We start from the raw sequence: 15,712 nt of genomic DNA, 5'->3' as shown, positions 1-15,712 counted from the left end.
ACCTGTACTCCTCGCCACGTCTCCCCTCTGGCTCTACAGTCACAGGCTGGAGTAGAACCTCAGGTGATTGTACTGCCACCAGCTTCCACTCTGTACAACAGAGTCTACAAAGATCTGTTCTTCTGTCTACCAAACAAACAAAGGAGAGGCTGAACTTCACACCAGACAAGTGGAACCTGCCGTCAATCCCATGACTGACCCTGACCCTGACCCTGACATAACTAAATAACAAATACACTGCAGTTATATGGAGCTTTTCTTTTCTCTTATCGACCACTTTGCTTTACAATGGAAGCCACACACACACACACACACACACACACACACACACACACACACGCACACAGACACACACACACTCACACTCACACTCACACTCACACTCACACACGCACACGCGCACGCACGCACACGCACACACACACACACACATATATATATAATTTGGGGTTCAGTATCTTGCAACACTGGAAGAATCAAACCACAGACTTTCCATTAGTGGACGATCAAGCGGACGAGAGTTTTGCCTATTCATGAAGTGTGTTTCCATGACCACCAGTATCTGGTTATGATCAGGTTTTTATCACCGCTAAGTGTTGCACATGTAAACATCACACCCATCATCAGAAACCAGGATAAGGTACCTGGAGTACTCTGATAAAAACCAGGATGCTGGTTCAGTTTCTGAAGCTTCTCTGTTGCTACTGTGAGAAATCAAGACACAGCCAATCAGAAACATGGATACTATTATAATCATGTACACAGAGATATCCTGATCAATATCAAGACATATAGACACACTAGACATTAATAACCATCATCAGAACAGCGCTAAAGTAATTCAGTGTGGATTCTCCTGTTGCATAAAAACTAATTCACCCAATAAATCAGTGTTTTTCTGTTTGTTTACATCACTGACTTTTATAAACACAGAGTTTATATTTTAATCACAGTCGACGCTGCATGACAACAACAGAGCAGATATGACCACACGCAGCATCAGTGCACGCTGCAGCAGACAGACGAGTCACACACCGATTTGTAGCTTTGGTTTCCAGTCACTCTCTGAACATGTGTGGACGTGCAACATGTTTGACAGAGACACGTATGTGATTCACATATGTGGCGGTTTACGATCTGAACGAAGCCTGCAGGCGAACTCAAACACACCGTGCTCTCACTGCAACAGCTGCTGAACCTGGACGCCAAACATCAACAACACACCGCCATATTCTGCTTCTGTCATTATAATCTGTTGCACAAGAGTCGGCTGAAAGACTCGTAATGTTCCAACTCCAAGAAACAATCATCTCATCATGTCTGCTGCTTGTCGTCTGAAATCACTGGAAAATCACTGATTAGTGAATTTTAACGGCTCCGTTTTAACGAGAAGGAAGAATAAAGTAAACAACATTTACTGACACACACACACACACACACACACACACACACACACACACACACACACACACACACACACACACACCTTGTCAGTGTACTTTACACACCACGTCCTCCTTTCTTGTCTGGAAATGTTTGTTAATTTGCTTTTTGTGGTTCAGTAAAGTGATTTTATCCCAAGCGTGAGACGGCTTTTCTCAAACATTCACTCATCGTGTCTGAGCTCGGGGGAAAGAGAGACGCAGCTCAGGACTGAAGTGTCCAACTCCTGGCTGCGCTGCTGTGCCAGTGTCTTAGGTAATAAAACTCTTTTGACAGGACTCGTGGTCGAGTCTCTCTGTGGTCCTTGGCTGAACATCTAGTTTTGACTGCTGACCTCTTTAAGTCCACGTGCATGTGTGCTCAAAAAGTGTGTTTTCACAGGTGCGCCTGCGAGTCTGTGTGTACGCGAGCGGCGGCCTGCGAGTCCGATCTCTTTATAAGATCTTCGAGCTGGTATTAGGACTCTATTCAGCCCACTCCAGACATCAGAGATGTTTTGGTGCCCGGCGTTCGTCAGAGCTGTTAGCCGCAGGGGGACTTGGCACTGGGAGACGCCGGCTGGGGCGGGTGGAGATGCTTAAGGACTCTAGCCATGCTTAGTGAGAGAGCAAACATTCTCATCCTTAATCCTCCCCAAAGTAAACTTGACCACCAGATTTGCCCAGGCCCCGGGACACTGTGCACCAGACAGGATGTTAATACCTCCTTCTACTTCCTCAGATAAGTTAATGTGCTCAGAACAGACCTGGGACAGTTCAGACTGCTTCTCAGTGGTGGGAAACTTCACTCATTATTTATTTACCCTTATGTAGAAGTTGTAACCAAGTTCAGAAAGTATCATACCCAGAATAAACCTCTATTTTTTATCATCTGTGGGCAAAGTCGGGCGCCTGCAGGGGGAAACGGCCACGCCTAAGATAGCCACAGCTGCATGTTGTTTCAGCTTCATACTCCAGTTCTCAAAGACCCGAGCACTGACCTGGGTGAAGCAGGAGGCGAGTGGGAGCAGCTCCGCAGACAGACAGTCACCGAGGAGCCACATCAGCTGGACATGAGCAGGAGGAGTCTCAGCTGCCGGTCGTTTGTAAATCAGACTTTCATCAAGCTGTAAAACAGACATAACAACAAATCACGCCACTGTACATTATATAGAAATATACATGTGGGTGACAAATGAATCTTCTTATCACCAACATCTTTACAAAAAGATCAAAAACTTATTGTTCGTGCAGTTAAAAGTGGATCTTGTTTTTGTCAGTCTTCTTCCAAAGTCAAGAATTAGAATAAAACACAGGAAAAGTGTCAAATATGGACATTTAAATATAAAAGCAGTTTTGAGTAGAGCTGAGTGATCGTAATATGAGTCACGATTTTAGTTGGAGTGGTCATTCTCACTGAGAACATATAAAACTGATGATGCTGTGATGTTTGTTGGTTCTTGTACCAAACAAATGTGTTTCCTTTACATCTGGAGAACATGATTTTCAAGGTCAGGCGTCTCCACAACGCTTCAGTTATGGTCTGTTGTGACATGTTTGGATAATGCACTTGCCCATATTGTGATTTAGATAATATTTCAATAATCTGTTCAGCCCTAGTTTCCAGCTATTACTCCAGGATGTTGTTTAACTAAGCTCAGACATTTGCTTTTTTATAAACAGATTGATTATATTATAAAATAAATACAGTAATTACACGTTGATAAATGTAGGAACGTTTTTTTCAGCATTAGATACAGATCTGATCGTCCTCAGCTGAACAGAGTTTTCATTTTAAATCAGTAAAAAATACTGTTTATTAGTTTAGAACCATCAACCAGTTTATTTCATTCAGATTTAAACATAGTGAGTTTAACTGACTGTAAACTCTATATCACTAAATGTGATGTTGTGTGTGTGCATGATCTTTACACTAGAGCAGACACGTGAACTCATATGGTACTACATGTGGCTGCACAGGTAGGTGTGTGTGTGTGTGTGTGTGTGTCTATAGGCCTGGATCATTAGCTGACAGGGGCACTTGGAGTTATTTGTACCAGTAGCTGTGCATGAAGGGAATGTTATTCTAAAGCCTGACTGTGGAATGCACTATTCAAACACTATAGACCTCACCACACACTGTACTATGTTCCTTTCACATAATGATTGAAAACATCAGCGTGGCACCTCACTGGTATAAAATTATATCCTGCTAATGTTTGCTCAAATGTGCTTTTTTTTTTTTGCATTGGTCTGTACAGTAAATGAAAACACACACACACACACACACACACACACACACACACACACACGGGAGCGTTTATCTGCTGTTATGTCAGAAAAACATGCATGAGGATAAATATTCATGCGAGTGTCAAAGACAGGTCTGCCTCCCGCCGCCAGCCTCTGAGCGCTGCTGCATAAAGGACGTTTGTGGCTGTGGCGGCGGCCGTCTTTCAGCTGCTGAGGATTTTTCAAGTTTTTTAAATTCTTCAGTGAAAACTTATCCAGGGCGGCCGGCAGCAGTCAGCTCAGAGTCCACGGCTGGACAGAAACAGGTGTGGTGTGAGGGAGATGCTTCAGGTAACAGAGAGGGCGATTATTCAGAGTCGCCTCTGAGATCAATAAAAGAAAAGTTTGGAGCACACTACCTGTAGATATCAGAGAGGCAGCTCCACAAGTATTTCTAAAAGAAGCTCTCTCACCAGCTGATGACCATCACGTCCCTCTCTTACAGCCTCAGTTATCTCTGTGGTTTCTGTTTTCCAACATGATATGATTACATCTTGCTCCTCGTCTCCACGGCTGAATCCTGAGGAGGCGTGTTAGCCTCCAGCAGGACGAGCCCTTTATCGTTTTAACCACTGAACTGGAGGGAAACACTGAGGCTCATAAACTAATTAACTAACTCTTATTAGATTTTGTAAAATTTCTGCACATCCTGGTGGAGCTCTGACATGCCAAACTGTTTCAATGCCACAGATACCAGAGCTGGAAACTTTATTTACTCAAGTGCTAACCTACAATTTTGAAGTACTTTCCTTGAAGATTTCCACATTATTTAACTCTCTACAGAGGGAAATATTTCACTTTTTATTTTACTATAGTCAAGAATGAATAATGTTGACAGGATTCCTTATGAAAACATATTCCTGAGGTATTTTTCATTTTCCCTTTTGTACTGCAACAGTTCTTAGTCACATTTCAGGTTCAATTACAAACATATGACAAGCTTACGAAATGCACTGCAACTAAAAAACCTGCAGCTTTACAAAACTAACGTGTCTGGTTGGGACCTGTTGTCACGTTTCAGGTAAAATTACCCAATATTTCACTAACAGGCAAAGAGAGAAATACTGACCTACTGTTGGACTCTGTTCCCCCCCCCAGGCTGTGAACAACTGGACTAAAGAAGGTCAAATTAGCTCCAACAATAAACTGCTGTTTACACAGTAATGCATCACAATCTAATTATGTAATTCTCAAAGATTCTCACTTTTTCTTTCAATATTTACATGTAGTATTTTTACATGTTCGTACTGCTACTTTTACTTCAGTGACGGATCTGAATACTTCCTCCATATACTCACAGTATGTGGACATGTGGATTCTTTTAAGACTTCACGTCCACAGAAACAGTTTAGATAACAAGGGTAAACTGGAAGTCTTTATTCACAGCAGGAGAAGAAAATATTATCATGTCCAAAATAAGAGTCAGGTCTGAAACACATCTGGTAAAGTTCTCCTGTCCCTGACTGGGGAAAACTACAGATTACTTGCTGTATATAATATAGTATTTATATAAGTATTTTTATAATGTAAATATGACGTACAGGTTGGTCATTTAAAAGTCAGCTCCTGCCTTCAGCCTCAGGCGTGAGTGTGTGGGAGTCAGTGAACATTACAGGAGAAAGGGCGTCTTATCATGTTGGACGTCCAACTTTTGCAATGTGCAGCTTTCTTATCTTCCCTTTTCTTTTTCTTTTTAAATCTTTCTTACAACCTGAAGTTTTACCAATAAATTCCCTGGGAGAAATCCAGACACTGCTGCTGCTGTTTCCAACACACAGACTTTTCCGCGTCTCCCGGTAAACTCACAGTGTGTCCAACACACTGCTCTGAGCTCTGAGCTTGGTATTTCTCTCACACTTACTCACTATTTTTTGACGGACCTCATCCTCTGACCCACAGCCCTCCCAGCTCAGCTCAGCTCGGCTTGGCTCAGCTCGGCTCAGCTCAGCTCGGGGAGCTTTTCTCTTGCCTGGTTGCCCATGACCTGCAGTAGAGTTTTTCGACCTCCTCTCCCACTCAGAGAGAAAAAAAAAATCCTTCCTCAAACAGAAGCATTCATGGTTTGGTTGTTATTAAACCCACAGGACAGACAGAGACTGACTTATCCACTTGGAGCGAAGGCCGGAGCAGGAGCACAGCACTTTGGACGGGGGGGGCTGTGCTATATAATGTAGTGTTGTATGGTATATTAAGCTACACCGCTGAGTCTATGAGTATAACAGGAGGCAAAGTCACTGCAGGTGAAAGGAAAAGCTTCATACTACTAAAAACAAACAACCGGAAGTCAGTTATTGTAGCTTAGCTGCTAATTCGTCTATTATCAACACGGTTAGCAGCTGCAGCAGCAGCTAAACTTCCCGCTCCTTCTCGGAGTCATAACTCAGTCACATCTGAACACAGACACACGATACACATATTTTTAGATTCGGTGTGACTTACGTGTTCCGGTCGTGTCAAAGTCGTTCCCGTCCGACACGAACAAACGTCCATAAATCCGCGTAGAAATCGTAGAAAAAAAGAGCTTCCTCCACAGGTTCAGACTCTGATTCAGTAACTTGTCTGTACATACACTGACACTGCACGGCAACCGGAAGTGCTAACAGCTAATTCGGTACACTTTTAATGTTGCTAATGTTCCGAAATGAGCAAGTACCGGCTAAAGATGTGTAGCTGAAGTTGTGGCCGGAGCTAACTCCTTATTCCTCTGAACTCTTCGTCTTCTTCGTCTTCTTCGTCTTCTTCGTCGTCTTCTTCGTCTTCGTCTTCTTCGTCTTCTTCTTCGTCTTCTTCGTCTTCTTCTTCTTCGTCTTATTGATGGATCGCTAACAATGTAAACGGTGCGTACCCCCACCTGCTGAATGTGTGTAGTCACCTGAAGTGGACTATCTCCATAGCAACATTATCTTCCTGTTTACATCCCCCAGTGTCCCGGGATTATGGGAACTGTAGTTCCAAAACATGATTAGATAGATAGATAGATAGATAGATAGATAGATAGATAGATAGATAGATAGATAGATAGATAGATAGATAGATAGATAGATAGATAGATAGATGTAATTTTAGAATAGCCAAAAAATATAAAATGAATGTCAAAATTTAAAAAAAAAAAAAATTTATTGTTGTAAAAAGTCTTAATTTACCCAGAATTCACTGTGCCACACACTGTGACTTAAGAGAGTCAAGAACAACACTGCTTTATGCAACAGATGAACTTAGATCTATGAAGTGTGACTGTTATATCTGTTGTATGTGTGTGACACCAGCCCCAGGTCAGAATCACAACATCACATGACTGTAGGCTAAAAATAAAAAATAAGTCAGTTGATCATATGGATACAGGTAAAAAAAATAATTCTCATTAAGTCATAAATATCTAATCCCATAGAGAAATACTTTAGATTTTACCCAACTTTTAAATGCCAATGTGGCTGAAAAGCAACTGTATTTACAGTCTGTAATTACAAGTGTTGCATGTGACTGATTCCAAGGTATTTAAACCTCCAACCTATTTAAAGGTGGAGTTATTTAACCACGCATCAATGTAAATCAGGAATCTTAAAAGTATCGGAGGTAATGAAAGCTCGCTGCGAGGCTGAGAGACTTGGGAAATCTAAATTACTTGTTATAATAAAAACAAACATGATTAGATGAGGAAAAAAGTATAAAGACGAGCTGATAGAGTCATTTATCTAAACAACGAGGAGTTATTAAATCAGATTTATGGAGAGAGACATTTCCTCCTAAATTAAAATAATCCACAGACTCAACAAGCTTAGAGGCCTAACACATTTACAGGCTTATTAAAGATGCCTATCAAGAGTGATCGACCTCCGAATCCAATGAAAACATCCGCTGGTCTGTCCGGCCTGGACCTGATTGTCGTCTCTGGATCTCTTTACACTGCAGCGTAGCCAGATTTCATTATCATCCTCATCTGTGCTCTATTATATATCAGCTATTTCCTTCCGCACAGGCATGGGATTTCTATTTTGATATGCGTTTGGATTTAGAAAAGTTGAGCTGCATGTGAATGTGTGTGTGTGTTTGTGTATATATGTGTGTGTGTGTGTGTCTATGTGGCTTATATTCAAGGTTAATAGTCCCAGTGCTCTCCTATCGTGGAAGTCTGCAAATCATTATCCAGTCTCTGCGGCAGCATACCCAACAACAAGCCTCTTGAGGACAGAAACAGCAACATATGGCTGATTTTCACATATTTAATCCTTCATATATTTCATATTTCTCATCATACATGCTCTGCATTTGTTTTTTCTACACCGCCTGTGGCTATGTGTGGTTGTTTGACCTCCATTCTCTGTGTAGATTCATGATTATATTCTATTTTCTTTGCGGTGTCCTGGTGCTGTTGACGGCTGGGATGACTCACCGTACATGTGGGAATCATTAAAGTTTCAACATATGTTAAAATCAGCATTTTCTTTTAAAGTAGCTCTGAAGTATCATAAAGGAATGAAACTCAGTGATGACGGATGAGAGGAATTTTCAACTTGTAATGTAACTGATGCATCAGATAAAGAATTGAATACATTAGTAATGTCTTCCTTTTTTCTTCAAGGATCCTCTTGTGATTGTTCCACGGCGTCCTTCACACATTCCCAGGGTTCCTCAGCTCTAAAAACCATTAGCATACCAGTCACTAAACTTCACATGGAATTGATTTTAAATGGGGAGGGGCAGGGGGGTGGTACAGTGTGGTCTTGGTACATTTGCTCTGTACCCGAGATAAATCAGCTGTCGTTCTTTTTATTCTCCTCCGTCTTTATTCAGAGTTAATGCGATGCAGGAATGTGCTTCGTCCCGCTGAGTTCTGGGGACGCAGCTCGTTGCAGGCGGTTCTGCTGAAGTGGCCACGACTCCACCCTCGTCACACATGCAGCCCGACTGAGTCACAGGGTATTTCTGCTGTGTTTCCCTCTGGCTGCTCTTTAACATAAAGCACTGGGCGCTTTAATACTTTGCAACCTGCTGCTGCATTTGATCTTTTCCTTTCAGTGTGATCACTTCCTGTCTGAGTTACCAAGCTACAGTGAAGGTCTCAGTGTCTTTATGAGTGGTTTTTATACGTCACCACATATCAGAGGAAAATACACATTGTAATACACTGAGTTATTATCCATAAACTTCACTTTGTTTTGTCCTTAACATCCAGTGATCATCTTAGCTTTGTAGTTTTGCCCCTACACCAAGCAACTGCCCTCGCTGGGGGGCATTACCAGTTAGCCGTCTGGCTCTGCTGTGGTACATGTACTGTAAACTAAAGATAATCTAATGCTGACATTCTGACAACAGACATTCTGGCAGGTGGTATCGTTCCTGTAGCGTCAGTTTCTGCTGGAGTGATTTTTTAAACAGATATTTGCTTCTGGTTTGTTTTGTATGTGTCAGTTGTGAGTTCCACTGGCTGTAAAAGTTTTTAAGTTGACCTGGCTTTGGAAGATCTAGATGACCCAGACTGACCTGTCCAGTTTGATGATTGTGCGTTCGCCCGGTCTGTGTTAGTTGTTCTGTAAAGAAAGTCCTGTTTTCTGTCTACAGGAGCATAACGGACAGATCTGAGAAGGCTGGATGTTCTTTTACAAATCCAAGTCAAGTCTCAAGACTTTGAGCAAACTGCAAGTCAAAAAGCTGTCCATCAGAGGTGGTGCTCAGAAGAGCGATGTCCCAGCAGTGATGTCACAAGGTCCTGGAGTACACCTGGACATCACTGCAGCCAGGTAAGAAGTTCAACCTTTGGAGATCAGTGAAATATTGATGAGGGATTTTACAAGAGTCTAAACCAGGTCTCAGGTCTATAGCTCTGGTATCGAACGTGTTTATGTGTCACCTCTGAAAGGACATAATGAGTATTTTTAGTTTTATTTTGAAGGACGACTTTTAAGGCTCTGAGCACTTCCACCACTGAGAGCAGAGATCAAGTCAAGTCCAGTAGCTGTAACTGACAAATAATAAATATTCATATTCAGCCCACAACCATCTGATCCAGATTAATCTCCGCCCTGACTAAGTCTCAGGTTCATGATTTATCCGCTCTGCTCCACAGAGCGAGTCGAACAAGCCGGACCTGAACGCCCCACGTTAGGGTCATTAGCTGGGAAGCTGCGGCCAGGGCAGCACCATGTGGGGGTTGACTCACAGTCTGTCCTCCTGCACCACAGGCCCTCTGTGATGCCTCACCCCCATGAAAGGCTCCCTATTGACGTGATGAATGGCCTCGGCCTCGCGCTGCGGCGGCGCTAGGGCACAGCGAGTCACGGCCGGTCGGGTCCGAGCGTGGTTTACACATGAACATAGTCGTCCTAATATACACCCACACACAGCAGTGGGTTAACACACTTAGAGCCTACTTAGCTGAGCAAACTCTACTGAAGAATCTATTCACATGTCTCAGTGGGTAGAGTTGTCGGCCATGTTGGTTTATTTAACTAAAGGCTTCTCAGACTGATGAAGATCCAGGACTGAGAGAGAATTTAATGCATTTTCTTCTTTATTAAGTTCATTCTTGTTCATTATACAGCTTCAAAACTCACTATAAGGGACAAATAATGACTTTATCCTTTTCAAAAAGGGGCAAAATATTATTGATTGTGCTCAAAAAGGAGTTTTTATCATTTAACAGATTCAGAATCAGACGTATAAACAGACTGGTTCACTGCAGGGTCCCACACTTTTATTCTATACTCATGTCTTTTCTATTTTTTATTTATATATTATAGCATAAGTACATATTTTCATATTTTATGATTATATTTGATCTTTATTTTTTATCTTTACCTTTATAATCTACTTCCTATTCTCTTTTCTTTGCTGAGGGAGAAGCTGTGACCCAATTCCTCCCTGGAATCAATAAAGAATTCTGATTCAGATTATTATCATTATCATTAGTCAAGTCAGGTCACATTTATTTATAGAGCACAATTTGACCGAAGTGTTTGTACAGAATGAAATCAATATAGCATCAGAATACAGTCTAAAAGTCTTTTATGTGATGTTGATGTCCATATCGCATTTATATCGCTTTTACTGTGTGTGTGTTTCTATACGGCATCTGCTCCTTCTAATTGTCCTTATTTCTATTGAAGCATATCATTTGTCCTCCCTCCATGACTCGACCTTATGTCTGTCCTGCTTTTGATTCATTTGTCTGTTCTGTTTTTGTTCTCCAAGCCTGGGTGTGAAGGAATCAGTGGAGGGGGCGGGTCAGATAGAGTCACAGTGTAGAGGCTGCACCAGTGAAGGTGTGGTCGCCCTGGAGCTTAGATTTATATCAGTGTCAGATATTATCAGAAACCAAACGGTAATTCGGGCTAATTCTGCTTCAGCTAATTCATCCATGATAAAAACAACCGACAGTTCTGTTACAGTTTGACTTGATATGAACTATTTTCTTTTTGAGACTTTCAGGTATTTCTCCTGCCTTGTGGCCTCATTTCTTTTCCTCCTTCCAGAAAATCCCTACAACAAAAAAAAAGGAGCAGCACAATAAATCAGCCCTTTACTCTCCACTGGGTTTTCATTCTGCACTGTTTGCACAAGGTGTGCACAACAGGAGTGGACGCCGGGTCTCTGGTCTCAGCAAAAACACTTGTGGTTGGGGTTAAGGCTCCACACCCAGGAGCCAGCGACACACACACACACACACACACACACACACACACACACACACACACACACACACACACACACACACACACACACACATATTCACACATACATATTCACACATAACATGCATGCACGCTCACATACTTTCAAGCCGCTCAGTGTTTTTACATGTGAACTCAGGTTCTGCTGAAGTGATGGAAAAAAACTGTCGCACACATTAAAAATAGAGGAAACAGTGCTGTAAAGAAGAATGGAGGGAGGCTGCAAGAGACAAAAGATCAGGAGCTAAAGAGAAGATCCCTCCCCTCTGATCTGCTCTGAAGTTGGTGTCTGACTTGTATCAACCTCCTGAGTCAAATAGTTTCTGTGTTCCAGTCGTGCTGCGCTCCAATAAAACATGACATATGAGAATCATTAGGTTATTTTGGTCACATGTAAGCACTGGCCTTTTAATTATGAGCAGGTCCTCTCTTTCAACTTCTTCCAAGGTTGAGAAGTTTGTGGGTGGATGTGGTCAAGGAATCTGCTTCTGAAGCATGCTGGGAGACCGTCTGAGGACGACAGCAGACACCAATTAAAGGACATTTCCTGATCTCTGTACTCAGCAGTTTAAAGCTCCTCCAGTGTAAAGGTCTGTGTCCATGTGTAGTGTGATTATAGATCAGCTCTAGCTTCTATATTAATACTGTGAAAGTATCAAAGCCTCAGTCCACAGAGAAATGCACACAGCCTGTATTCAGAAACTGAGCCTTAAAACCAGCCGTCAGGACTTCTGGAACTTTGTGATGTCACAACAAAGCAGTCACCAAGCCCCGCCCACCTGGACCCACCATCCAAACCTTGCAGGATTTGGTTTCTCTGAGTGTTTTTACCTGAAATCTGCTTTATTTTTATTGGATCACTCAGAAAACAGTCAGCTAATCCGAAGACAGGCTCAGAGCCTCCTCTCTTCTGATTGGCTCACCGACCTGTTGTTACTAGAGCTGCAGAGAGAAGCCTGAGAGAGGAGATGTAAAACTACACTGAGATGGTTTTTATATCTTCTGATGGATCAACACTTCAACTTCAACTTTTAATAAACACCTGAATTATCTTCTCAACCTGTTTTGTATCAATGAAATATCCTCCGATGAAAACGTAGTCTGATCCGTCTGCCTGCACCCATGCACCTCTCACTGACCTGTCGGCAGGCTGATGAAACCAGAAGGAGAGTTCAGAGGTCAAGGGGGGCGGTCAAAGGTCGTTGCGTTTATGAATGCTGGCCAAGACTGAACCTGCTGCGTCAACAAGAATTCATTGGGGTCGGGATGTGGCGGCGGAGTGAGAGAGTTCCTAACACAGCAGAGCAGAGATGATGTTGGAGATATCAGGATACATGGTTGAACTGCTCCTGAACTTCATACGTTTCTGTATCAATGTCAAGTTGATGATGAAACTCCGAGGCGTGGCCCCCCCCCCACATCCACTGACCCCCGACCACCTTAAAACCGGGCATGTAGCAGGCTGCCATTCATCCACACACCACTCGCTGCTTTATGGGACATTTGAGATTCATCACGAAATCTGAGCGCTGACTCAAGATGTCAGCGAGGTTTCAGACAAGTTACTCTGCCCGTGTAACGCCTTTGAACGCAGCATGTGAGACGCAGATGGCTGCAGGCTTGTGTGTGGGGGTGTCAGACTCAGTGAGGAGTTGCATTTTAACAGGACGAGGGTGGTGCTGGAAAAATGTTGCCAAAATGTCTCTTTCTAAAACAAAGTGTCCTGATGTTTTCCTGAGCTGTGACCTTTTCCCATGCTACGTGCGAACAGCCAAACCACGTTTATAGTTCATCTTAACAAAGAGACAAAGAGTTAAAACTCTGCTGTCTCTTTTCCAAGCTCTTCCTGGATCCGCCTCGCCACCGTTCGCAGTTTCTTTTAATTCTTTCCAGCTGTGAAGTTGCTCCGTCGTTTCCTCTGTGCATTGTGGGACGAGAGTGTCCACCAAAAACATACTTTGGTTTTGTCGGTTTTCCAGCGTTAACACGTACTCAGTCACCCAGTTTGAGTTTGCACAGCGTGTCCTGCAGCCAGCTCGCTCTGAGACCTGCTGAGCCACCATGTCGTACAGCTCCAGAAGATGAAGACGTTTATCGTCATCATCATTAGATGGAGTGGGCTGCTGGATGCTGAGGTGAGCGGCTCGCCATCAGCTGCACATGTCAACTCCACATGATCCAGATGTTAAAAACTGCAGCTTAAACCTTGTGCATCTGCTTCTCTCCTGCCTGGTGCATGTGCAGCTGAATGTGGACGACTGCTGATGATGATGATTTCACTGGTTTGTCTGAAGGTCACGAAGGTCTGTAATAAAGAACCATCCAGACCGAAGTAAAATACGTGGCGGCGTCAACAGCTGGCAGAGCTGGGAATGATTTGCCCTCTGGCTCGTTCAGAGTGACCGGTCTGTGCAGAGGACGACAGTGACTTTATACACAGCGAGGGTAATTACAGAGCAAACCACAGACTTGTGTCGAGAGCCCGAGGCGTCTTGTCACACTTTTTACTTTCACCTCAGTGTCTTGGCCTCAGTGCATCACAGTCACTCATTTTACACATTAAATTAAACAATAAATCTCGTTTACAGATGTACACTCTTTAGATTTTAGTACTCACTTTAATATAGTTATAAATGGTTCAGTACACAACGTGCTTTTGTGACAAGTTGCCCCATCACAGGGTAAGAAACACCTGAACCATCAAACTCTTCACCTGAACTCTTCCCGTTGTCCGTCTTTCCTTCTTCGTTTTCTTCCCTCTGCTTGAAAATTCCTACAAAAACAAGATATTTTATGATTATTTATATTTTCTAATTAAAGGCTTATCATAAATTTCAAACACTTTATCATATAAAACTACTTCAAATGAAAAATCAACCTGAACAACCACAGAGGTGATTTGTTTCAACCCTCTGATACGGCCCATAGGAGCGTCTCCTGAGTACAGCAGCAAGCGTACTGGACCTTGGTTGTCATGGTTACAATAATAACAACAAACGGTGATGGATAACAGAAACAACATGGGAATCGAACACACGGCTCTCCTGTGTCACATTCATCCATCCACCACCTCCTCCTGACGTGGACTTTGTCTCTCTTTCTACTATGTCGCCGACACTTTTCCCTTCGCTCCTGTCATCATTACTACGACCACTAGATGTCGCCTAGCAACAAAACCTAACTATGATGTCACAATAACCTGCTGCACAGAAGACCTGTGGGCTTTTTTATTTTATAGGACAGTCTCACTTTGTTTGTTGTTATTTCAAAATTCAATCTCTTCTTGTGAAACAAAATATCACGAGTGCTTACGTCAGCATGCCTCAACCAGTTTTAACCAATCAGGTGAAGAGGGCGTACCTGTGGAGCCAGAAGCTAAACAGGAAGTACATGTGTGCTAATGCTAGCTTTAGTCCAGGACTTTGGTTCAGGAATCAAAATTCACCTTTTCTCTCCTCTATCACGAGCAAAAGTTAAACCAGTGAACACACTTATGAATCCAAGTTCAGTTTAGATTTTGTACTTTCAGGGTTGATTAGTTTGGAAACTGTTCTCACCTCAGCCACACTGATGCAGGTCATATGTCAAGAGTAAAATGACTTCAGATCACTTACAGGAACATGTAACTGTGTGTGTTTTTAGATAGCTGCCTCTGGTTTTGGAGCTGTGATCATCCCGACATTCATAAAACAATCAGTGCTCTGTGTAACATCTTCTCTTTGTTCTGACCCAGATCACATGATCGTGATGGCTCTCTGTCCTGCAGCGGTTCTTATCCACTGACATCAGGAGCAACTCAGGATGTAGTGCTGAGGCTTTCCTCTCTCATCCAAAAACCTTTCTATCCAGTAGCAGCTTCACTGTCTGGGGAACCTGCGTGTGAAGTCAGCAGTGTCTATTGTTTCCTAGTTGCAGCTCAGCAGCTTGTAGCTGCAGAGCCTGAGTCCCAGTGATGGTGTAAATAAACAGCTGACATCCTCCTGTTCCTGGTGGTTTAGAGGCAACAGCCTTTAACTCTTAATTGTTTTGACTTTTAATTGTTTTAGCGTTGTTGTTTTGTTTTTTTTAGCATCTCTTCACCAAAGTCTAGCAAGGAATATATATTATTATTTCCAGCTGTTTCAAATCATCTGCACCAGTATGGAGCCATAAAAAAGAAAACAAATGTAAAAGTATAAGAAATATAAACAGGAATAAATAACTAAATTAAAAAATGTGTAAATATAAAGTGAAATATACAAAGAATAAAAATGCTTTTACCCATTGTTCTTGCTTTTACCTTATTACTACTGTTTTTACTTATTGCTTTTGCTTATATTTCCAATTTTCTAA

Source organism: Seriola lalandi, unplaced genomic scaffold (genome assembly GCF_002814215.2).
Source record: "Seriola lalandi dorsalis isolate HSWRI2012SDOR001 ecotype SW California unplaced genomic scaffold, Sedor1 jcf7180002054936, whole genome shotgun sequence".
NCBI lineage: Eukaryota > Metazoa > Chordata > Actinopteri > Carangiformes > Carangidae > Seriola > Seriola lalandi.
The sequence above is the reverse complement of the archived record's forward strand: the minus strand, read 5'-3'. Positions refer to the sequence as shown.